The sequence below is a fragment of the Giraffa tippelskirchi genome, chromosome 4, assembly GCF_054371585.1.
Source record: "Giraffa tippelskirchi isolate mGirTip1 chromosome 4, T2T-mGirTip1v1.2.pri, whole genome shotgun sequence".
Taxonomy (NCBI): Eukaryota; Metazoa; Chordata; class Mammalia; order Artiodactyla; family Giraffidae; genus Giraffa; species Giraffa tippelskirchi.
Window position 1 is genome coordinate 84,391,567 of NC_137278.1, and position 26,770 is coordinate 84,418,336.

The window sequence follows — 26,770 nt, forward strand, 5'->3', positions numbered from 1 at the left end:
AGTGCAGTGTGCTTGTGATTCATGGAGATGTCGTGTGCATCAATGATTTGTTCCACTTTATGACTGATTAGTAGTCTATCACAACTGTAATCAGGTATATTTATGAAATATTTCTAGGAATGGGCATCTAGACCATTTTCTATTTTGGATATTGAAATAAAGCTGCTATGATCATTCTTGAACAGTATTTTTGAGGATACTCATTGTAATTTTCTCGGGTGAACCCCTGGGTGTGGAATTTCTTGGTGCAAGCAATGGTGTAAGTATGTATTCAGAAGAATTCTCAGAACATTTTTCAAAGTGTTGTGTGTTTTTGTATTCCATTAAAAATTACAAAATTGAGAGCTCTATTGTTCCAGTTGCACACCAGTGGTGTGCAATGGTATTGTCAATCTTTTTATTTTAGCCATTGTGTTGAATATACTTGTATCTTTATGCTTTTATTTGAATATACCTTATTAATAATATTATTGACATTTCTTTATGGGTTTGTTCATCATTTATAGATCTACATAAGTGAAGTGTCTCTTCCAAATCTCTTGCCTACTTTTTATTGAATTATTGTCATTTTAATGTTGAATTGTAGGAATTCTTTATATATCCTGAACAGTTGTCCTTTGTCAGAGAACTATTTTGTAAATATTGCTTCTCTCTTATAGTTTATGTATTATTTAATTACTACTATTCTTTAGTGAGCAAGATTTTAATCAAGGCTAGTTATTTGTTTTCATTTTGCTTAACTTAGACTTTTGCCTCATATCATGCATAAAAATGAACTCAAAATAGATAAAAAATCTAAATATATGAATGAAAACTCTAGTTTCAGATGGCCCAAGAACCAGTCTCACACACTATTGCACCAGGACTACCCCCTAGAACCCCCAGTGCCCTGCAGCCAGAGAAACCAGGACCTGGTTCCACCCACCAGTGGAGGAACACTAGCTCTAGGACCAGCTCAGCCTGGCAACCTTCAGGGTCAGGATCTAGGCCACACATCAACAGACTGGCACCAGTCCTAGGACCCCACGGACCCTGGCCCCATCCAGAGGGCCAACTAGTAGGCCAACACCAGCCCTGGGACACCATGGGCCCTGAAGGCAGCAACGCCTGAATCTAGACCAGTCAACAGCATGTAGACACCAGCTCTGGGACCAAAGGCCCTGAAGCCAGAAAATTCTTCCTACCAGATGATACTAGCTTCAGTACTAAGGCCTCAGCCCCACTCACCAACAAGCAGCCATTAGCTCCAAGACACCGAAAGCCCTTCATCAGAAGCCCCATGATCTAACTCCTCTCACCAGCACACTCACACTAGATCCAGGACCCTGGCCCGGCTCCATCCACGAGTGGCCAACACTAGCCCTAAGAACCTCTGCATCTCAAAGGCCAGCCACCTCATGAACTGGCTCCAACAACCAATGTCAAGCAATCTCCACACAAGACAGTACCTGGAAACAAAACGGACAGGAGTGGGTGGGTATCCATGCCTACAAGACAGCCCACAGTAGTCAGCCTTCCACAAAAGAAGGACACATGCAGGCCACATAAGGGTCATCTCTAGAGCATATAGGTCTAGAGACCAGAAGGGAGTGTGCTCCTAGAATACATAATATGTCTCCTAGAAAGGGCCACTTTTACAAATTTAGAACACATAACCAACCTACCAGTTCAGTTCAATTCAGTTCAGTCTCTCAGTCATGTCCAACTCTTTGAGACCCCATGGACTGCAGCACGCCAGGCCTCCCGGTCCATCACCAACTCCCAGAGTTTACTCAAACTCATGTTCATTGAGTCAGTGACGCCATCCAGCCATCTCATCCTCTGTCATTCCCTTCTCCTCCTGCCTTCAACTTTCCCAGCATCAGAGTCTTTTCAAATGTGTCAGCTCTTCACATCAGGTGGCCAAAGTATTGGAGTTTCAGGTTCAACATCAGTCCTACCAATGAACATCCAGGACTGATCTCCTTTAGAATGGACTCTTGCAGTCCAAGAGACTCTCAAGAGTCTTCTCCAACACCACAGTTCAAAAGCATCAATTTTTTGGTGCTAAACTTTCTTTATAGTCCAACTCTCACATCCATACATGACTACTGGAAAAACCATAGTTTAGACTAGATGGAACATTGTTGGCAAAGTGATGTCTCTGCTTTTTAATATGCTGTCTAGGTTGGTCATAAATTTCCTTCCAAGGAGTAAGTGTCTTTTAATTTTATGGTTGCAATCACCATCTGCGGTGATTTTGGGGCCCCCAAAAGTAGTCAGCCACTGTTTCCACTGTTTCCCCATCTATTTGCCATGAAATGATGGGACCTGATGCCATGATCTTAGTTTTCTGAATGTTCAGTTTTAAGCCAACTGTTTCACTTTCCTTTTTCACTTTCATCAAGAAGCTCTTCAGTTCTTCTTCACTTTCTGCCATAACGGTGGTATCATCTGCATATCTGAGGTTATTGATATTTCTCCCGGCAATCTGGATTCCAGCTTGTGCTTCATCCAGCCCAGTGTTTCTCATGATGTACTCTGCAAATAAGTTAAATAAGTAGGGTGACAATATACATCCTTGACATTTTCCTTTTCCTATTTAGAAACACTCTGTTGTCCCATGCCCAGTTCTAACTGTTGTTTCCTGACCTGCATACAGATTTCTCAGGAGGCAGGTCAGATGGTCTGATATTTCCATCTCTTGAAGAATTTTCCACAGTTTATTCTGATCCACACAGTCAAAGGCTTTGGCATAGTCAATAAAGCATACATGGATGCTTTTCTGGAACTCTCTTACTGTTTCGATGATCTGATGGATGTTGGCAATTTGATCTCTGGTTCCTCTGCCTTTTCTAAATCCAGCTTGAACATATGGAAGTTCACAGTTTACATATTGTTGAAGCCTGGCTTGGAGAATTTTCAGCATTATTTTACTAGCATATGAGTGGAATTGGGCATTAGTTTGAACATTCTTGGGCATTGCCTTTCTTTGGGATCAGAATGAAAGCTGACCTTTTCCAGTCTTGTGGCCACTGCTGCATTTTCTAAATTTGCTGGCATATTGAGTGCAGCACCTTCACAGCATCACCCTTTAGGATTTGAAATAGCTCAATAAGAATTCCATCACCTCCACTAACTTTGTTCGTAGTGATGCTTTCGAAGGTCCACTGACTTCACATTCCGGGATGTCTGGCTCTAGGTCAGTGATCACACCATCGTAATTATCTGGGTCTTGAAGATTGTTTTTCTATATTTCTTCTGTGTATTCTTGCCACCTCTTCTTCTTTTTTTTTTTAATAAATTTATATATTTTAGTTGGGGGCTAATTACTTTACAATATTGTAATAGTTTTTGCCATACATTGACATGAATCAGCCATGGGTTTACATGTGTTCCCCTTCCTGGACCCCCCACCCACCTCCCTCCCCATCCCATCCCTCTGGGTCATCCCATTGCCCTGGCCCTGAGCCCTTGTCTCATGCATCGAACATGGAATGGTGTTCTGTTTCACATATGATAATATACATGTTTCAATGCTATTCTTCCAGAACGTCCCACCCTCACCTTCTCCCTCAGAGTCCATAAAATTGTTCTACGCATCTGTGTCTCTTATTCTGTCTCGCATATAGGGTTATCGTTACCATCTTTCAAATTCCATATATATGCATTAGTATACTGTATTGTTGCTTTTCTTTCTGGCTTACTTCACTCTGTATAATGGGTTCCAATTTCATCCATCTCAGTAGAACCGATTCAAATGTATTTTTTTTAATGGCTGAGTAATATTCCATTGTGTATATGTACCACAGCTTCCTTATCCATTCGTCTGCTGATGGACGTCTAGGTTGCTTCCATGTCCTGGCTATTGTAAACAGTGCTGCGATGAACACTGGGGTACACGCGTCTCTTTCAATTCTGGTTTCCTCGGTGTATATGCCCAGCAGTGGGATTACTGGGTCATATGGCAGTTCTATTCCCAGTTTTTTAAGGAATCTCCACACTGTTCTCCATAGTGGCTGTACTAGTTTGCATCCCCACCAACAGTGTAAGAGGGTTCCCTTTTCTCCACACCCTCTCCAGCATTTATTGCTTGTAGACTTTTGGATAGCAGCCATTCTGACTGGTGTGAAATGATACCTCATTGTGGTTTTGATTTGCATTTCTCTAATAATGAGTGATGTTGAGCATCTTTTCATGTGTTTGTTAGCCATCTGTATGTCTTCTTTGGAGAAATGTCTGTTTAGTTCTTTGGCCCATTTTTTTATTGGGTCGTTTATTTTTCTGGAATTCAGCTGCAGAAGTTGCTTGTATATTTTTGAGATTAATTGTTTGTCTGTTGCTTCATTTGCTATTATTTTCTCCCATTCTGAAGGCTGTCTTTTCACCTTGTTTATAGTTTCCTTTGTTGTGCAAAAGCTTTTAATTTTAATTAGGTCCCATTTGTTTATTTTTGCTTTTATTTCCAATATTCTGGGAGGTGGGTCATGGAGGATCCTGCTGTGATTTATGTCGGAGAGTGTTTTGCCTATGTTTTCCTCTAGGAGTTTTATTGTTTCTGGTCTTACGTTTAGATCTTTAATCCATTTTGAGTTTATTTTTGTGTACGGTGTTAGGAAGTGTTCTAGTTTCATTCTTTTACAAGTGGTTGACCAGTTTTCCCAGCACCACTTGTTAAAGAGATTGTCTTTTCTCCATTGTATATTCTTGCCTCCTTTGTCGAAGGTGTCCATAGGTGCGTGGGTTTATCTCTGGGCTTTCTATTTTGTTCCATTGATCTATATTTCTATCTTTGTGCCAGTACCATACTGTCTTGATGACTGTGGCTTTGTAGTAGAGCCTGAAGTCAGGCAGGTTGATTCGTCCAGTTCCATTCTTCTTCCTCAAGATTGCTTTGGCTATTCGAGGTTTCTTATATTTCCATACAAATTGTGAGATGATTTGTTCTAGTTCTGTGAAAAATACCATTGGTAGCTTGATAGGGATTGCATTGAATCTATAGATTGCTTTGGGCAGTATACTCATTTTCACTATATTAATTCTTCCAATCCATGAACACAGTATATTTCTCCATCTGTTTGTGTCCTCTTTGATTTCTTTCATCAGTGTTTTATAGTTTTCTATATATAAGTCTTTTGTTTCTTTAGGTAGATATATTCCTAACTATTTTATTCTTTTTGTTGCAGTGGTGAATGGTATTGTTTCCTTAATTTCTCTTTCTGTTTTCTCATTATTGGAGTATAGGAATGCAAGGGATTTCTGTGTGTTAATTTTATATCCTGCAACATTACTATATTCATTGATTAACTCTAGTAATTTTCTAGTAGAGTCTTTAGGGTTTTCTATGTAGAGGATCATGTCATCTGCAAACAGTGAGAGTTTTACTTCTTCTTTTCCTATCTGTATTCCTTTTATTTCTTTTTCAGCTCTGATTGCTGTGGCCAAAAGAAACAAAAGAGACCATAGCAAAAATCAACAAAACTAAAAGCTGGTTTTTCGAGAAGATAAACAAAATTGACAAGCCATTAGCCAGACTCATCAAGAAACAAAGGGAGAAGAATCAGATCAACAAAATTAGAAATGAAAATGGAGAGATCACAACAGATTCCACAGAAATACAAAGGATCATAAGAGACTACTACCAACAGCTATATGCCAATAAAATGGACAACTTGGAAGAAATGGACAAATTCTTAGAAAAGTATAACTTTCCAAAACTGAACCAGGAAGAAATAGAAGATCTTAACAGACCCATCACAAGCACAGAAATCGAAACTGTAATCAGAAATCTTCCAGCAAACAAAAGCCCAGGACCAGACGGCTTCACAGTGGAATTCTACCAAAAATTTAGAGAAGAGCTAACACCTATCCTACTCAAACTCTTCCAGAAAATTGCAGAAGATGGTAAACTTGCAAACTCATTCTATGAGGCCACCATCACCCTAATTCCAAAACCAGACAAAGATGTCACAAAAAAGGAAAACTACAGGCCAATATCACTGATGAACATAGATGCAAAAATCCTTAATAAAATTCTAGCAAACAGAATCCAACATCATATTAAAAAGATCATACATCATGACCAAGTGGGCTTTATCCCAGGAATGCAAGGTTTTTTTAACATCCGCAAATCAATCAATGTAATACACCACATTAACAAATTGAAAGAAAAAAACCATATGGTTATCTCAATAGATGCAGAAAAAGCCTTTGACAAAATTCAGCATCCATTTATGATAAAAAACCCTCCAGAAAGCAGGAATAGAAGGAACATATCTCAACATAATAAAAGCTATATATGACAAATCCACAGCAAACATTATCCTCAATGGTGAAAAATTGAAAGCATTTCCCCTAAAGTCAGGAACAAGGCAAGGATGCCCACTTTCACCACTACTATTCAACATAGTTTTGGAAGTTTTGGCCACCTCTTCTTAATGTCTTTTTCTTCTGTTAGGTCCATACCATTTCTGTTCTTTATCAAGCCCATCTTTGCATGAAACTTTCCCTTGATATCTCTAATTTTCTTGAAGATATCTCTAGTCTTTCTAACTCTATCGTTTTTCTTCATCTTTGCACTGATCACTGAGGAAGGCTTTCTTATCTCTCCTTGCTCTCTTTGGAATTCTGCATTCAAATGGGTATATCTTTCCTTTTCTCCTTTGCTTTTCACTCCTCTTCTTTTCCCAGCTATTTGTAAGGTCTCCTGAGACAACTCTTTTGCTTTTTTTGCATTTCTTTTTCTTGGGGGTGGTCTTTCTCCCTGTCTCCTGTACAATGTCATGAACCTCCTTCCATAGTTCATCAGGCACTCTGTCTATAACATCTAGCCCCTTAAATTTATTTCTTACTTCCACTGTATAATCATAAGGGATTTGATTTAGGATATGCCTGAATGGTTTAGTAGTTTTCCCTACTCTTCAATTTAAGTCTGAATTTGACAATATGGAGTTCGTGACCTAAGCCACAGCCAGCTCCTGGTCTTGTTTTTGCTGACTGTATAGTGCTTCTCAACCTTTGGCTGCAAAGAATATAATCAACTTGATTTTAGTCTTCACCATCTGTTGATGTCCATGTGTAAAGTCTTCTCTTGTGTTTTTGGAAGAAGTTGTTTGCTATGACAAGTGCGTTCTCTTGGCAAAACTCTATTAGCCCTTGCCCTGCTTCATTCTGTACTCCAAGGCCAAGCCTACCAGATAGATAAAAATAAAAGCAGGAAATTATGCAAAATGAGGCAACAGAGAAACATGTTCCAAATGAAGTGACAAGATAAAACCCCCAAAGAAGAACTGAGTAAAGTGGACATAGGCAATCTACCTAATAAAGAGCTCAAAGTAATGATTGTAAATATATTCAAAGAACTCATCAAAATATAAAGGAAGAAAACAAAAGAAACAAGAAACAAACAAACAAACAAAAGAACTACAAAACACCCCCAAAATGGCAATGCCTATCAATAATTACTTTAATTGTAAGTGAGTTAAACACTCCAATCAAAACACATAAAGTAGCTAGTGAATTAAATAAACAAAGAAAAAACCCATATATATGCTGCCTATAGTCATATCAAGCTCTTTTGGGACCCCATTAGGCTATAGCCCACCAGACTTCTTTATGCATGGAAAATTCCAGTTAAGAATACGAGAGTGGGTTGTCATTTCCTTCTCCAGGGGATCTTCCCAATCCAGGGATCAAACCTATGTCTCCTGCAGTGGCAGGAAGATTGCTTACCACTGAGGCACCTGGGAAAAACAATAACAATATATAAATGGCAGAATATTACTCAGCTGTAAAAAAGAATGAAATCATGCCATTTGCAAGAGCATGGATACACTGAGAGGGTATTAAGTGAAATAAGTGAGATAAGTCAGAGAGAGAAAAACAAATACTGTATGTATGTATATATGATTTCACTTATATGTGGTAACTAAACAAACAAAACAAATGAACAAACATAACAAAACAGAAACCACTCATAGAGGACAAACAAGTACTTGCCATTGGGGAGAAGGATAGAGGGAGGCAAAATGGGTGAGGTACAAAGTCACAGGTATGAAATGAACAATATGGGGAAGATAGTCAATAATCATGTAGTATCTTTATATGGTAACATTTGGTAACTAAATTTATTATAGTGATTGGTTTGAAAAGTATATAATATCCAATTACTATGTTGTATACCAGGAACTAACATAATTTTTTGGTCAATTATACTTCAAAAACAAGAAACAAATTCACAGAAAAAGAAATAATATTTGTGGTTACCAGAGGAGGGGGAACTGGATAAAATAGTGAAAAGTCATTTTCTTATAGATATGGGTGCCACTAATTATTCTACCATTATGAGAAAAGCCAACTCATTGGAAGAGACCCTGATGCTGGGAAAGATGGAAGGCAAAAGGAAAAGAGGATGACAGAGGATGAGATGGTTGGATGGCATCACTGAATCAATGGACATGTGTTTGAACAAGCTTCAGGAGATGATGAAGGACAGGGAAGACCAGGGTGACTGTAATCCATAGGGTCACAAAGAGTTGAACATGACTTAGAGACTGAACAACAACAGCAATTCTACCATATATCCCACTACTATAGAAGAGCAGATTCCTTGGACTTCTGCTTGAGTGGTATGAAATTCCAGTAATTCCAAATTCTTCTCCATATCTCAGCCTCTAACTGTCCCTCTGTGACCACTAATAGAAGAACATTTCTTTCTTTTCTATGAAAATAGCCTATCAACTTTATTATTAAATGTTATAGATATTTACTCTGTAACTACAACTGTTAAATAAAATATTTAGCTGAAATATTATATTCAGTGTTCTCAGAAAAAACCTTATCTCTGATCATTTTCTAGCTGATATTTTGATATTTGTTCTCCTATAGCAAATATTCAAATAATAATTGATAAGTAATTTAGAGCTTGGTAAAATTCTAATATATTTATGAGCAAATGAATCTACTAATATTGTAAAATAATAGATGCTGAGCCAGTCAGACTCCAGGTTAACATTTATAAACCATTACCTACTATTTGTCAATAATAAATTAAAATTGAAGCTTGAGGAATACATAGGCTTATCATGATTATTTTTATGGAAAATGAAAATAATCATCCCTTGCATTGTTCTTTTCAAGATTAGTTTTACTTATAACCAAATGATCGAGATTATAGGTTTTTTTGAGATTTTCAAGCAATAAGTAAAATATGTATCCTTTAAATTTCTGACCCTGGAAAAGTAAATGGTAATTCACTATAGTATTCTTGCCTGGAGAATCCCATGGACAGAGGAGCCAGACAGGCTACAGTTCATGGAGTCGCAAAGAGTTGGACAGGACTGAGTGACTAAGCAAGCACACACATGAACATTTCTGAAGTGCCTAATCCAAACACAAATCTTCACTTAGCATCTTTGCTTAAATGTTCCACTGTGATAGATGTTTTTGACATTCTTTGTGCCCTATTGTATAAAGATAATCAATAATTATTTGTCTTCACTTGGGAAAACTTATGCACTAAGACAACGTCTTAAAGCTTTACTGAGAGATCATCTTATTTCCTACTTCTTTTGAGAATATAAACTTTCTAATTCTCCTTCAAACTAATTCTTAATTCCTCAGCATTTTATTGTTTTTGATTCAATTATGGATGGAAGTTTTCTTTATTTCCTTTATAGGGATATTTTATTGTCAGTGTTTACAGACATGTATCTGGTTTCTGAATATTGATTTTATTTCTTACAACTTTACTAAATTTGTTGATTAGTTTCAATAGTTTTGGGGTTGAGTCTTTTAGTTAATATTTTTGGTATATAAGATCATATTATCTATAAATAACAATTTTGTTTTCCTCTCCAATTTGGATGTCTTTTATTTCTTTGTCTTCCCCAATTTGCTCTGTGTGTTAATTCCAGTACTATGCTGAATAAAAGTGGTGAGAGTGTGCATCTTTCCTTTCTCATGATCTTGTAGGTAAGGGTTTTAACTTTTCAGTGTTGAGTATGATATTAGCTATTATTACCTAAGGATAAATTATTGACTACTTAAAATTATGCAAAACTTTAAAAAAAAGAACATAGATTATTATAAACTCACTAGTTTTCTGAACTAGTGACTGTGTTACAAGTTTTGTTGCATGGAGTTCAGAGGTCAACAGTACCTTCAATAATCTCAAAATCTCTCCTCAGAAACATTTGTACTATGCTTTCCTGGTTAACAAAAACAACTCTTTTTTTTTTTTTTTTTTTAATAAATTTATTTATTTTAGTTGGGGGCTAATTACCTTACAATATTGCAATAGTTTTTGCCATACATTGACATGAATCAGCCATGGGTTTACATGTGTTCCCCTTCCTGGACCCCCCACCCACCTCCCTCCCCATCCCATCCTTCTGGATCATCCCATTGCCCCGGCCCTGAGCCCTTGTCACATGCATCGAACATGGAATGGTGTTCTGTTTCACATATGATAATATACATGTTTCAATGCTATTCTCCCAGAACGTCCCACCCTCACCTTCTCCCTCAGAGTCCATAAAATTGTTCCATGCATCTGTGTCTCTTATTCGGTCTCGCATATAGGGTTATCGTTACCATCTTTCAAATTCCATATATATGCATTAGTATACTGTATTGTTGCTTTTCTTTCTGGCTTACTTCACTCTGTATAATGGGTTCCAATTTCATCCATCTCAGTAGAACCGATTCAAATGTATTTTTTTTAATGGCTGAGTAATATTCCATTGTGTATATGTACCACAGCTTCCTTATCCATTCGTCTGCTGATGGACATCTAGGTTGCTTCCATGTCCTGGCTATTGTAAACAGTGCTGCGATGAACATTGGGGTACACGCGTCTCTTTCAATTCTGGTTTCCTCGGTGTATATGCCCAGCAGTGGGATTGCTGGGTCATATGGCAGTTCTATTCCCAGTTTTTTAAGGAATCTCCACACTGTTCTCCATAGTGGCTGTACTAGTTTGCATCCCCACCAACAGTGTAAGAGGGTTCCCTTTTCTCCACACCCTCTCCAGCATTTATTGCTTGTAGACTTTTGGATAGCAGCCATTCTGACTGGTGTGAAATGATACCTCATCGTGGTTTTGATTTGCATTTCTCTAATAATGAGTGATGTTGAGCATCTTTTCATGTGTTTGTTAGCCATCTGTATGTCTTCTTTGGAGAAATGTCTGTTTAGTTCTTTGGCCCATTTTTTTATTGGGTCGTTTATTTTTCTGGAATTCAGCTGCAGAAGTTGCTTGTATATTTTTGATATTAATTGTTTGTCTGTTGCTTCATTTGCTATTATTTTCTCCCATTCTGAAGGCTGTCTTTTCACCTTGTTTATAGTTTCCTTTGTTGTGCAAAAGCTTTTAATTTTAATTAGGTCCCATTTGTTTATTTTTGCTTTTATTTCCAATATTCTGGGAGGTGGGTCATGGAGGATCCTGCTGTGATTTATGTCGGAGAGTGTTTTGCCTATGTTTTCCTCTAGGAGTTTTATTGTTTCTGGTCTTACGTTTAGATCTTTAATCCATTTTGAGTTTATTTTTGTGTACGGTGTTAGGAAGTGTTCTAGTTTCATTCTTTTACAAGTGGTTGACCAGTTTTCCCAGCACCCCTTGTTAAAGAGATTGTCTTTTCTCCATTGTATATTCTTGCCTCCTTTGTCGAAGATAAGGTGTCCATAGGTGCGTGGGTTTATCTCTGGGCTTTCTATTTTGTTCCATTGATCTATATTTCTATCTTTGTGCCAGTACCATACTGTCTTGATGACTGTGGCTTTGTAGTAGAGCCTGAAGTCAGGCAGGTTGATTCCTCCAGTTCCATTCTTCTTCCTCAAGATTGCTTTGGCTATTCGAGGTTTCTTATATTTCCATACAAATTGTGAGATGATTTGTTCCAGTTCTGTGAAAAATACCATTGGTAGCTTGATAGGGATTGCATTGAATCTATAGATTGCTTTGGGTAGTATACTCATTTTCACTATATTAATTCTTCCAATCCATGAACACAGTATATTTCTCCATCTGTTTGTGTCCTCTTTGATTTCTTTCATCAGTGTTTTATAGTTTTCTATATATAAGTCTTTTGTTTCTTTAGGTAGATATATTCCTAAATATTTTATTCTTTTTGTTGCAATGGTGAACGGTATTGTTTCCTTAATTTCTTTCTGTTTTCTCATTATTGGAGTATAGGAATGCAAGGGATTTCTGTGTGTTAATTTTATATCCTGCAACATTACTATATTCATTGATCAACTCTAGTAATTTTCTAGTAGAGTCTTTAGGGTTTTCTATGTAGAGGATCATGTCATCTGCAAACAGTGAGAGTTTTACTTCTTCTTTTCCTATCTGGATTCCTTTTATTTCTTTTTCAGCTCTGATTGCTGTGGCCAAAACTTCCAAAACTATGTTGAATAGTAGTAGTGAAAGTGGGCATCCTTGCCTTGTTCCTGACTTTAGGGGAAATGCTTTCAATTTTTCACCATTGAGGATAATGTTTGCTGTGGGTTTGTCATATATAGCTTTTATTATGTTGAGATATGTTCCTTCTATTCCTGCTTTCTGGAGGGTTTTAATCATAAATGGATGCTGAATTTTGTCAAAGGCTTTTTCTGCATCTATTGAGATAACCATATGGTTTTTTTCTTTCAATTTGTTAATGTGGTGTATTACATTGATTGATTTGCGGATGTTAAAAAAACCTTGCATTCCTGGGATAAAGCCCACTTGGTCATGATGTATGATCTTTTTAATATGATGTTGGATTCTGTTTGCTAGAATTTTATTAAGGATTTTTGCATCTATGTTCATCAGTGATATTGGCCTGTAGTTTTCCTTTTTTGTGACATCTTTGTCTGGTTTTGGAATTAGGGTGATGGTGGCCTCATAGAACGAGTTTGCAAGTTTACCATCTTCTGCAATTTTCTGGAAGAGTTTGAGTAGGATAGGTGTTAGCTCTTCTCTAAATTTTTGGTAGAATTCCACTGTGAAGCCGTCTGGTCCTGGGCTTTTGTTTGCTGGAAGATTTCTGATTACAGTTTCGATTTCTGTGCTTGTGATGGGTCTGTTAAGATCTTCTATTTCTTCCTGGTTCAGTTTTGGAAAGTTATACTTTTCTAAGAATTTGTCCATTTCTTCCAAGTTGTCCATTTTATTGGCATATAGCTGTTGGTAGTAGTCTCTTATGATCCTTTGTATTTCTGTGGAGTCTGTTGTGATCTCTCCATTTTCATTTCTAATTTTGTTGATCTGATTCTTCTCTCTTTGTTTCTTGATGAGTCTGGCTAATGGCTTATCAATTTTGTTTATCTTCTCGAAAAACCAGCTTTTAGTTTTGTTGATTTTTGCTATGGTCTCTTTTGTTTCTTTTGCATTTATTTCTGCCCTAATTTTTAAGATTTCTTTCCTTCTACTGACCCTGGGGTTTTTCATTTCTTCCTTCTCTAGTTGCTTTAGGTGTAGAGTTAGTTGATTTATTTGATTTTTTTCTTGTTTCTTGAGGTACGCCTGTATTGCTATGAACCTTCCCCTTAGTATTGCTTTTACAGTGTCCCATAGGTTTTGGGTTGTTGTGTTTTCATTTTCATTCGTTTCCATGCATAATTTTATTTCTTTTTTGATTTCTTCTGTGATTTGTTGGTTATTCAGAAGCGTGTTGTTTAGCCTCCATATGTTGGAACTTTTAATAGTTTTTTTCCTGTAATTGAGGTCTAATCTTACTGCATTGTGGTCAGAGAAGATGGCTGGGATGATTTCAATTTTTTTGAATTTACCAAGGCTAGATTTATGGCCCAGGATGTGATCTATCCTGGAGAAAGTTCCATGTGCACTTGAGAAAAAGGTAAAATTGATTGTTTTGGGGTGGAAACTCCTGTAAATATCAATTAAATCTAATTTGTCTATTGTATCATTTAAAGTTTGTGTTTCCTTATTAATTTTCTGTTTAGTTGATCTATCTATATGCGTGAGTGGAGTATTAAAGTCTCCCACTATTATTGTGTTATTGTTAATTTCCCCTTCCATACTTGTTAGTATTTGACTTATATATTGTGGTGCTCCTATGTTGGGTGCATATATATTTATGATTGTTACGTCTTCTTCTTGAATTGATCCTTTGATCTTTATGTAGTATCCTTCTTTGTCCCTTTTCACATCCTTTATTTTAAAGTCTATTTTATCTGAAATGAGTATTGCGACTCCTGCTTTCTTTTGGTCTCCGTTTGCATGGAATATGTTTTTCCATCCTTTCACTTTCAGCCTGTGTGTGTCTCTAGTTTTGAGGTGGGTCTCTTGTAGACAGCATATATAGGGGTCTTGTTTTTGTATCCATTCAGCAAGACTTTGTCTTTTGGTTGGGGCATTCAACCCATTTACATTTAAGGTAATTATTGATAAGTATGATCCCGTTGCCATTTACTTTGTTGTTTTGAGTTCGTGTTGAAACATCCTTTCTGTGTTTCCTGTTTAGAGAAGATCCTTTAGCATTTGCTGGAGAGCTGGTTTGGTGGTGCTGAATTCCCTCAGCTCTTGCTTGTCTGTAAAGCTTTTGAATTCTCCTTCATATCTGAATGAGATCCTTGCTGGGTACAGTAATCTGGGTTGTAGATTATTCTCTTTCATTACTTTAAGTATGTCCTGCCATTCCCTTCTAGCCTGAAGGGTTTCTATTGAAAGATCAGCTGTTATCCTTATGGGGATCCCCTTGTGTGTTATTTGTTGTTTTTCCCTTGCTGCTTTTAATATTTGTTCTTTGTGTTTCATCTTTGTTAATTTGATTAATATGTGTCTTGGGGTGTTTCGCCTTGGGTTTATCCTGTTTGGAACTCTCTGGGTTTCTTGGACTTCTGTGACTATTTCTTTCCTCAATTTAGGGAAATTCTCAACTATTATCTCCTCGAGTATTTTTTCATGGCCTTTCCTTTTATCTTCTTCTTCTGGGACTCCTATGATTCGAATGTTGGGGCGTTTCATATTGTCCCAGAGGTCCCGGAGGTTTTCCTCATTTCTTTTGATTCTTTTTTCTTTTTTCCTCTCTGCTTCGTTTATTTCCATCATTCTATCTTCTACCTCACTTATCCTATCTTCTGCCTCCGTTATTCTACTGTTGGTTCCCTCCAGAGTGTCTTTTATCTCCTTTATTTCATTATTCATTCTATATTGATTCCTTTTTATTTCTTCTAAGTCCTTGATAAACATTTCTTGCATCTTCTCAATCTTTGTCTCCAGGCTATTTATCTGTAACTCCATTTTGCTTTCAAGATTTTGGATCATTTTTATTATCCTTATTCTAAATTCTTTTTCAGATAGATTCCCTATCTCCTCCTCTTTTGTTTGGCTTTGTGGGCATTTCTCATTTTCCTTTACTTGCTGAGTATTTCTCTGCCTTTTCATCTTGTTTAGATTGCTGTGTTAGGCGTGGCCCTTCTGTATTCTGGTAGTATGAAGTTCCACTTTGTTGTGGAGGTTCCTCACTGCGGTTGGGGTTGGACAGGTGGCTTGTCAAGGCTTCCTGGTTGGGGGAGCTTGTGTCGGTGTTCTGGTGGGTGGAGCTGGATTTCTGCTCTCTAGAGTGCAATGGAGTGACCAGTATTAATTTTTGAGATGTCTATGGATTTGGTGTGCCTCTGGGCAGCCTGTATATTGATGCTCAGGTCTATGTTCCTGCGTTGCTGGAGAATTTGCGTGGTATGTCTTGCTCTGGAACTTATTGTCTCTTGGGTGGAGCTTGGTTTCAGTGAATTTATGGAGGCTATTGGATGGTCTCTTATTAATTAATGTTTCCCCTGGCTTTCAGTCTTATTCTTGCAGTAGCCTGAAGACTTCTCCTTCCATACAGCCTCAATAATAAAACTTTTAGGTTAATGGTGAAAAGATTCTCCACAGTGAGGGATACCCAGAAAGGTTCACTGAGTTACATGGAGAGATGAGGTGGGGGGGGGGGGTTGAGGTGACCAGGAGGGGAAGAGGGGAATTCAAATGTGGAGAGAGCAATCTAGCCAGTAAGCACTTCCCTCTGTGCTTTCCACAGTTTGGAACCCTCAGAGTGATTCACAGAGATACATAGAGAGGGGGGAGGAAGGTAACAGAGGTGAGCATGAGTAGAAAGGGAGGAATTAAGAGGGGAGAGAGAGATCTGGGCAGTATCCTGTTCCTGAAGTGTTCTCCAGTACCCAGAACACCCTCAGAGATTCACAGAATTGGGTTGAGAAGAGAAGGAGGAGGGTGGGAGATAGAGGTTCCCTGAGGTAGAAGAAAGAGCATCAATAGGGGGAGAGAGTGATCAGGCCAGTGATCACACTCCTGAGTAAAAATGGGTCCTAAAGATTGGGTTCTTAAATGTACAAAGTTGATATGAAATATGTAAAACAAAGATTAAAAATCTAGAGTAGAGGTTAGACTCTTATAAAACTTACAATCTAAAAAAAAAAAAAAAAGAAAAAAGGAAACAGTGTAAAAAGAAAAAAAAAACAGTAAAACAGTAAAAAAAGAAACAGTAAAAAAATGTAGAACAGGAAAAAAAACATTAAAAAAAAGAAAACACAAAAGGTATAAGATATATGTATGTAGTTTGCTTCAAAAATAGGGTTTTTTTTTTTGCAAGTTAATAGTGGGTTATGAAAATGAAAGTTAAAGGTGTAATAGAGGACTTGAAGAAAAAGGAAAGAAGAGAAAAAAAACTTTTTTTTTAATTAAAAAAAATAATAATAATAATAGTAAAAAATACATATATCCCGGACTTTCTCTGGAGCTGTTGTGAGCAGTGTGGGATCTGCTCAGTTTTAGATAGATCCTTATTCCTGCTTATACTTTTCAAGATCTATAGGTCCTTTTCAATGCAGTCGGTATTAACTACAGGGATCTTAATCTGTTGGCCTGTCCCTTCCAAAGCGCTTCCCTCTGTTTATTTGGCTTCTGTTTGGAGATCTCTTCAGTATCTAATTTCCGCCCTGCAACAAAGCAGTGGAGGTGATCTCTTTAGGTTCGCTTGTTCAATCGTGCTGTGGGGAGGAAGGAACACTGCAATTCTGGCGTGTGTGTGGTAAGCTCGCAGTGTCTCAGCCGCACTGGGTTCGCCCCCGCTCACGGCGTGTGTGCTTTCCCCGTCTACCCTGCTCAGGCTTCAGGTTACTCGGCCGGGGAGCGGGCCCTGAGCTGCGTGCACTTCCCAGGTCTAAGCCGCTCAGGTTCAGGCTCCCGGTTACTCCACAAAGGCGCAGACTCGGTTTCGCCCGCGGCTTGTGCCGTTCCCGGTCGGAGCTGCCCAGGCAGCTAGGAGTTTGGCGAGGGCGCTCTCCCCTGTTGGGGCGGTGCGGCTTATCACCTCCCTGGTCCCCGCCTCGGTTTATGGGCGCGCCCGGCTCCGGTGTGCTTTGTGTCGGTTCTGGGGAGCTGGTCTCTGGCTGCGACCCTCCCGGCGGCTGTCGACCCTCCGGGATCTCAGGCAGTCTTTGCTTAGAAACTGGGAGCCTGTTTGCAGTTTGGTAGGGGGTGCCCTCTCTGGAGTGGAATTTGCCCCTTTCCGGCTCTGGCGGGCCCCGCCTGCCCGCTGTGTCCGGCGGGGGATGGGGCGGTCCGCAGCCGGCTAGCTCTCCTCTGGTATCGCTCAGTCCTTTGTTCTGTGAGCGGGCCGGCAGTGCCTTAGAGTTGGGCTTTTCGCGGGATAGTTCTCTCTCTCTCTCGCTGGCCCACAGTTTAGGTTACTATCTCACGTTAGCTCCCTCAGATTGCCCTCGGGGCACTCGGGCCCGGTCCTTACCCTAGGCAATGCCGCCCGCTCCTCTCCGTTCAGCCCCCACTTGCTGGTGGCGGATGATGCGAGCGTCTGGGGTTCTTTGCTGGGAGTTGCTTTAGGCACGTAATCTGTGGATTTTATTTATTTTTTCCTCCCAGTTACGTTGCCCTCCGAGATAAAAAATCCTCCCCCACACCCGCCGGTGAGAGGGTTTCCTGGTGCTTGGAAATTCCTCCTCTTTTACGACTCCCTCCCCGGGACGGGTCTCCGTCCCTAACTCTTTTGTCTCTCTTTTTATCTTTTATAATTTCTCCTACCTCTTTTGAAGATAATGCGCAGTTTTTGTGGAAGCCTGACGTCCTCAGCCAGCCTTCAGAAGTAGTTTTGTGAAGTTTGGTCAGCGTTCAGATGTTCTTTCGATAAATTTGTGGAGGAGAGAGTGGTCTCCCCGTCCTATTCCTCCGCCATCTTAGCCCCGCCCCCCCAAAAACAACTCTTAATAGTGAGAAACGAAGAACTCATCCCTGAAAATCAGGGACAACTCAAAAATATCCCCTCTAACTACTGCTTTTCAACATCATATTGGAATCCTAGTTAATGTAATAAGACAAGAAAAGGAAATTAAAGGATTCAGATTGAGAAAGAAGAAATAAACGCTTTGCTGCAGATGATATGATCATTTTTTAAATAAAGTCTTTAAAAATTGGCAGAACAATTGAAAGATGGTAACGATAACCCTATATGCGAGACAGAATAAGAGACACAGATGCATAGAACAATTTTATGGACTCTGAGGGAGAAGGTGAGGGTGGGACGTTCTGGGAGAATAGCATTGAAACATGTATATTATCATATGTGAAACAGAACACCATTCCATGTTCGATGCATGAGACAAGGGCTCAGGGCCGGGGCAATGGGATGACCCAGAGGGATGGGATGGGGAGGGAGGTGGGTGGGGGATCCAGGAAGGGGAACACATGTAAACCCATGGCTGATTCATGTCAATGTATGGCAAAAACTATTACAATATTGTAAAGTAATTAGCCCCCAACTAAAATAAATAAATTTATTAAAAAAAAAAAATTGGCAGAACATCCCTATCCTGGAACTAATAAGTTACTATAGAAAAATTGCAGGATACAAGATTAATATACTAAAGTCAGTTACCTTTCTATATAATAGCAGTACATAACACTATTACAATTGCACACCTAAATGAAATATTTTGGTATGAATCTAACAAAATATGCATAAGATTTATATGAAGAAAATTATAAAACTTTGATGGAAGAATTCAAAGAACTAAATGAACAGAGAAATATTCCATGTTCATGAAAATTCAGGAAGACTCAATAATGTCAACATGTCAGTTCTTCCCAACTTGATATGGCTTTTGGATGGTAGTAACACTAAACACAGGGAATGTCTAGTGATTAAATGTAAATATACTTAAATATTGATTAGAATAATAACAGCCTGCATTTATTTGCAAAATTTTTATACTATTTTATAAAAAAGAAATACTTTATTTATAGGAAAATGTTATTTAATAGTCTTTATTATAGAATCTAAAGAAATTATTAAACACTTTAAAGGAATTGTCTTCAAAATTCCCAGAACATTAGACAGTTAAGCATATAAAAAAAAAAAGTCTGCATGCTAGTGTTAAAACATTAAAATCTTTAACATTCTAATTGCTGCTGTATCTTGAAGAGTATATACAATGTGTGTGTGTGTGTGTGTGTGTGTGTGTGTTTTCAGAAATAAACTCTCAAAGGACAGTGTCAATCCACCATAACACTTTTATTCACAATTCACTAATTCTGAATTTTTTTTTATTTTATGCTTCTAAGAGATGTCACATATTACATATCACTTTTGACATTTTAGTTTTTCTTGGAATGTTTAGAAATATTTTGTGTGGTCACACCATTAAGAAACAGTTTACACCAAGAAAATAGCAGATCAACACTTTAAATCAATGCAAATGTTCTCCCTCACTTAGAGACTAATGTGTTACAATACATCCCACATGCCAATCAGAATAAAACCAAGGAAACAATTTGTTAATGTTACTACTTTTCTAATTTGACTCAAACTGAACAGTAGTCATTTCAATCATTTCTCCATTCAGTCAATAGTATTGAGTATTGATATTTGTGTGAGGAAAAGTACCAAGCACTGGACATAAAATAATGATCATACAGACAAGGTTTCTAATTCAATGGAGACAAAGAAAATTAAATAAAATAAACGAAAGAATTTCAAAATGTAATTCATTATAGAAAGAAATATACCAAGAGTGAGATTAATAAATAATAAACATGTGTGGGGGGAGGGAGTGGATGTACTTTATAAAGAGTAGCTTGGCAAGACATGTGAGAAACATAAAACTCCCAGTGGATGTGGGACAAACTGGTGAATGAATCCTAGACTTCTTGGGAAATACCACAATTTGGAAGTAATGAAGCTCAGAAATCTGCTAAATTTTTCAAGGTCATCAACCTAATAAATGAATGATAGAAGCAGAATTTAACTTTAGGGGATTTTTTTTAAGTCTGCATTATTATTATTATTATTACTTTTTATCCTGCCCTGCACAGCTTATGGGATGTTAGCTTCCCTGCCCTGTGCAGTGAAAGCATGAAGTTCTAACCACTAGACCACCAGGGAATTCCCTAACATGGGATTTTGTCTCCAATTGCCACATAAGATTGTAATATTGAGTAACACCCATTCAGAAATTCTTTTTTTTTTTTTTTAATAAATTTATTTATTTTAGTTGGGGGCTAATTACTTTACAATATTGTAATAGTTTTTGCCATACATTGACATGAATCAGCCATGGGTTTACATGTGTTCCCCTTCCTGGACCCCCCACCCACCTCCCTCCTCATCCCATCCTTCTGGATCATCCCATTGCCCCGGCCCTGAGCCCTTGTCACATGCATCGAACATGGAATGGTGTTCTGTTTCACATATGATAATATACATGTTTCAATGCTATTCTCCCAGAACGTCCCACCCTCACCTTCTCCCTCAGAGTCCATAAAATTGTTCCATGCATCTGTGTCTCTTATTCTGTCTCGGTGGGAATGCAAACTAGTACAGCCACTATGGAGAACAGTGTGGAGATTCCTTAAAAAACTGGGAATAGAACTGCCATATGACCCAGCAATCCCACTGCTGGGCATATACACCGAGGAAACCAGAATTGAAAGAGACGCGTGTACCCCAATGTTCATCGCAGCACTGTTTACAATAGCCAGGACATGGAAGCAACCTAGATGTCCATCAGCAGACGAATGGATAAGGAAGCTGTGGTACATATACACAATGGAATATTACTCAGCCATTAAAAAAAATACATTTGAATCGGTTCTACTGAGATGGATGAAACTGGAGCCCATTATACAGAGTGAAGTAAGCCAGAAAGAAAAACAACAATACAGTATACTAATGCATATATATGGAATTTGAAAGATGGTAACGATAACCCTATATGCGAGACAGAATAAGAGACACAGATGCATGGAACAATTTTAAAAAGCTGAGAATTCAGACCGTGGGATACTCAGAAAGAATAAAGAAGCAGCCACATGAAAATGTTAATCCTTCATTTGTTTCATTTATTAACATGGTTATGGGCTGACAACTTCAATCAAAAAAGAAACAAGCAACTTTGTAAAAGAGAATAACATGTTCTTTGGAGTCAGAAAAAAGTGAAATTGAATGAAAAGTTGCCATTTACTATTTGTATAATCTTATGCTCAGTGAATAACTTACCTATGACTTGATTTTTTCATTTTCTAAAGAGGTTAACAGTTACCATATTGTTATGTCATTAAGATTAAAATAGACAATATAAGTGAAAGCACCTCACATATTCAGTTCAGTTCAGTTCAGTTCAGTTGCTCAGTCATATTGGGTTCTTTGTGACCCCACGGACTGCAGCATGCCAGGCTTCCCTATCCATCATCGACTCCTGGAGCTTCCTCAAACTCACGTCCATCGAGTTAGGGATATCATCCAACCATCTCATCCCCTGTCGTCCCCTTCCCCTTTTGCCTTCAATCTTTCCCAGCATTGGGGTCTTTTCTAATGAGTCAGTTCTTCGCATCAGGTGGCCAAAGTATTGGAGCTTCAGTTTTCCGCATCAGTCCTTTCAATGAATATTCAGGACTGATTTCCTTTAGGATTGACTGGTTTGATCTCCTTGCAGTCCAAGGGACTCTCAAGAGTCTTCTCCAACACCACAGTTCAAAAGCATCAATTCTGCGGCGCTCAGCTTTCTTTATAGTCCAACTCTCACATCCATCCATACATGACTACTAGAAAAATCTTAGCTTTGACTATATGCACCATTGTTGGCAAAGTAACATCTCTGCTTTTTAATATGCTGTCTATGTTGGTCATAGCTTTACTTCCAAGGAGCAAGTGTCTTTTAATTTCATGAATGCAGTCACCATCTGCAGTGATTTTGGAGCCAAAGGAAATAAAGCCTGTCACTGTATCCATTTTTTCCCCATCTATTTGTTATGTAGTGATGGGACCAGATGCTACAACCTCAATTTTTTTAATGTTGCATTTTAAGACAGCTTTTTCATTCTCCTCTTTCACTTTGATCAAGAGGTTCTTTAGTTCCTCTTCGCCCTCTGCCACTAGGGTGGTGTTATCTGCATACCTGAGGGTATTGAAATTTTTCTTGGCAATCTTGATTCCAGCTTTTGCTTCATCCTGCCCAGCCTATCTCATGATGTACTCTGCATATAAGTTAAATAAGCAGGGTGACAATATACAGCCTTGATGTACTCTTTTCCCAATTTGGAAAAAGTCCATTGTTCCATGTCTGGTTCTAACTGTTACTTCTTGACCTGTATACAGATTTCTTAGGAGAAAGGTAAGGTGGCATGGTATTCCTATCTCTTGAAGAACTTTCCACAGTTTGTTGAGATCCACACAGTCAAAGGCTTTAGTGTATAATAACCTCACATATAATCACAGATAATCACGATGGTGTGATCACTCACCTAGAGCCAGACATCCTGAAATGTGAAGTCAAGTGGGCCTTAGAAAGCATCACTACGAACAAAGCTAGTGGAGGTGATGGAATTCCAGTTGAGCTATTTCAAATCCTGAGAGATGATGCTGTGAAAGTGCTGCACTCGATATGCCAGCAAATTTGGAAATCTCAGCAGTGGCCACAGGACTGGAAAAGGTCAGTTTTCGTTCCAATCCCAAAGAAAGGCAATGCCAAAAAACTACTCAAACTACCGCACAATTTCACTCATCTCACATGCTAGTAAAGTAATGCTCAAAATTCTCCAAGCCAGGCTTCAGCAATACGTGAACCATGAACTTCTAGATGTTCAAGCTGGTTTTAGGAAAGGCAGAGGAACCAGAGATCAAATTGCCAATATCCACTGAATCATCGAAAAAGCAAGAGAGTTTCAGAAAAACATCTATTTCTGCTTTGTTGACGATGCCAAAGCCTTTAACTGTGTGGATCACAATAAACTGTGGAAAATTCTGAAAGAGATGGGAATACCAGACCACCTGACCTGCCTCTTGAGAAACCTGTATGCAAGTCAGGAAGCAACAGTCAGAACTAGACATGGAACAACAGACTGGTTCCAAATAGGAAAAGGAGTATGTCAAGGCTGTATATTGTCACCCTGCTTATTTAACTTATATGCAGAGTACATCATGAGAAACGCTGGGCTAGAAGAAACACAAGCTGGAATCCAGATTGCAGGGAGAAATATCAATAACCTCAGATATACAGATGACACCACCCTTATGGCAGAAAGTGAAGAAGAACTAAAGAGCCTCTTGATGAAAGTGAAAGAGGAGAGTGAAAAGTTGGCTTAAAGCTCAACGTTCAGAAAACTAAGATCATGGCATCTGGTCCCATCACTTCATGGGAAATAGATGGGGAAACAGTGGAAACAGTGTCAGACTTTTTTTTTTTCAGCTCCAAAATCACTGCTGATGGTGATTGCAGCTATGAAATTAAAAGACGCTTACTCCTTTGAAGGAAGGTTATGGCCAACCTTGATAGCATATTTAAAAGCAGAGACATTACTTTGCCAACAAAAGTACGTCTAGTCAAAGCTATGGTTTTTCCAGTGGTCATGTATGGATGTGAGAGTTGGACGGTGAAGGAAGCTGAGTGCCGAAGAATTGATGCTTTAGAACTGTGGTGTTGGAGAAGACTCTTGAGAGTCCCTTGGACTGCAAGGAGATCCAATCAATCCATCCTAAAGGAGATCAATCCTGGGTGTTCATTGGAAGGACTGATGTTGAAGTTGAAACTCCAATACTTTGGCCACCTCGTGCAAAGAGTTGACTCATTGGAAAAGATCCCAATGCTGGGTAGGATTGGGAGCAGGAGAAAAAGGGGACGACAGAGGATGAGATGGTTGGATGGCATCACTGACTCGATGGACAGTGGGTACTACTCGATGGGTAGACTCTAGGAGTTGGTGATGGACAGAGAGGCCTGGCGTGCTGCAGTTCATGGGGTCGCAAAGAGTCCAACACGACTGAACGACCGAACTGAACTGAACCTCACATATTAGTCCACAGTAATTGTAGATTCATTTCACAGTATAACACAAAATTCATTTTTGGACTCAAATAATATCTAAATATTAATTCTCTTTTGAGACGCTTTCTGAATTCCATTCAAAGCCTTTCATTACACACATAATCAATCCAAGAAAGAATATGGAATCATAACTTGTGTTTGAGAGGAAAGAAAACCCCAGTGACCTCTTCCACATAATAAATGCAAGAAATCATTTTAATTCAATTTAGAGTGAGTAATGTATTCAATTTGTTAAAATTACTTATATTCTTTGAGAAAATTAGATATGAGTAAAATGAATCTAATAAGTTATTTGCTCCTATATGAGGAGCATGTTTATTTACTCACATAAGTCACATATCAGAATTTTTACCAGTCATTTCAATAAAGGTAGTTGGACAATAATTTTAAGTTTTTCTCCAGATATAACTTATATATGTGAATTCTTTACTTTTGCAACTAACATTGTCATGTTAATGTCAAATTTTTGTTCATAATTCCAGAATATATGAGTATATTCTATATATTTGCAAACATAGTATATACTGTCTCACTTTATATATATACACATATATATGCATATATATATGTATGTGTGTGAATATGCATATGACTATATATAGACACATACATTAACATATACACATATATTAAAATATGTATACACACGTATACGTATGCATATGTATGTATACATATATAGTGCACATGTGAAATATATACTTATATGCTTATATTTTATATATGCACGTTATATATGTATGTGCTTGTGGATATGTATGGGCCTTCCCAAGTGTTGCAGTGGTAAAGAATCCTCCTGCCAATGCAGGAGACTGAGACACAAAAGATTCAGGTTTGACCCCTTGGTCAGGAAGATCCCCTGGGGTAGGAAATGGAAAGCCACTCTACTATTCTTGCCTGGAAAATTCCATGGACAGAGGAGTCTGCTGGTTTACAGTTCATGCGATTGCGAAGAGTTGGATCTGACTGAGAGACTGAGCTCATGCACACACACACACACACACACACACACACATACATGTATAGACAAACAAATATAGCTAGAAGCCCTAGCTACAGGATAATAAGCTAGTCATTATTAATATTAATACTTTGAGTCACTCTATTTCTTATCTTGTAAATGGCAATAATAATATCTAAATAAGAGAGTGTCTATAGGAATTAAAAGAGATAACACATGAGAAAATCAACTTATAAATTGAAAAAATATTTATGTTTGCAGATGCTCATCGTTACTATTCATTTTTAATGCATTTCAGCCACAGAAATTATTTTTTTCAAGTGGTTAAACAATTTACAAAATTCAGTTTAGAAGCCCATAGCTCTCCCTTTCTTCCCACAGGCAAGAACTGTCAACAGAATATAGCCAAAGGCAACATTTTTCGTTCAATTCATTTCAGTTCATTTAAAAACCAAAGAAATGAAACCTAAATTTCTTCCTTTTTCTATTTTCTTTCTTGTTAATCAGATTACAGACCATTCCAAAGAGGGATGAGTTGTCTGTTCTGTGGTGGTAGAAGGGAAATTCCTCCAATAAGAGTGAGAAGATGGGGGTTGGACTTCCCACAACAGGCAGAGTGTCTCTTGTTGGGACTACTCCCATCCCTGCCGAATCACAATTGCTAACACTTCCTGAGAATTGAATGCGAAAAGCACTTGTAATAACTATTTAACTCATATGGGTTCCCCTAGTGGTTCAGCAGTTAAGAACCCACCTGCATTGTAGCAGACTGTCTGAAATACAGGAGACACAGGTTTGATTCCTGGGTTGGGAAGATCACCTGGAGGAGGACATGGCAACCAACTCCAGTATTCTTGCCTCGGAAACTCCATGGACAGAGGAGCCTGGCGGGCCACAGTCCACAGGGTTGCAAAGGGTAGGACACAACTTAATGACAACACCACCACCAACAAAGCTTATAACAACCCTGGGAGAGTTACTTATTATTTCCTTTTTCACATTGTAAAGATGGGGAAATTGATTCTTTAAGAGCTTGGAGACCTGAAACTAATGAAGGTCAGACTTAGATTTAATTATCATTTGTATCAGTTCAGTTCAGTTCAGTCACTCAGTCGTGTCCAACTCTTTGTGACCCCATGGACTGCAGTACACCAGACCTCCCTGTCCATCACCAACTCCTGGAGTTTACTCAAACTCATGTCCACTGAGTCAGTGATGTCATCCAACCACCTCATCCTCTGTCATCCCCTTCTCTTCTTGCCTTCAATCTTTCCCAGAATCATGGTCTTTTCCAATGAGTCAGTTCTTTGCATCAGGTGGCAAAAGTTTGGAATTTCAGCTTCAGCATGAGGCCTTCCAATGAATATTCAGGACTGATTTCCTTTAGAATGGACTGGTTGGATCTCCTTGCAGTCCAAGGGACTCTCAAGAGTCTTCTCCAACACCACAGTTCAAAAGCATCAATTCTTTGGTGCTCAGCTTTCT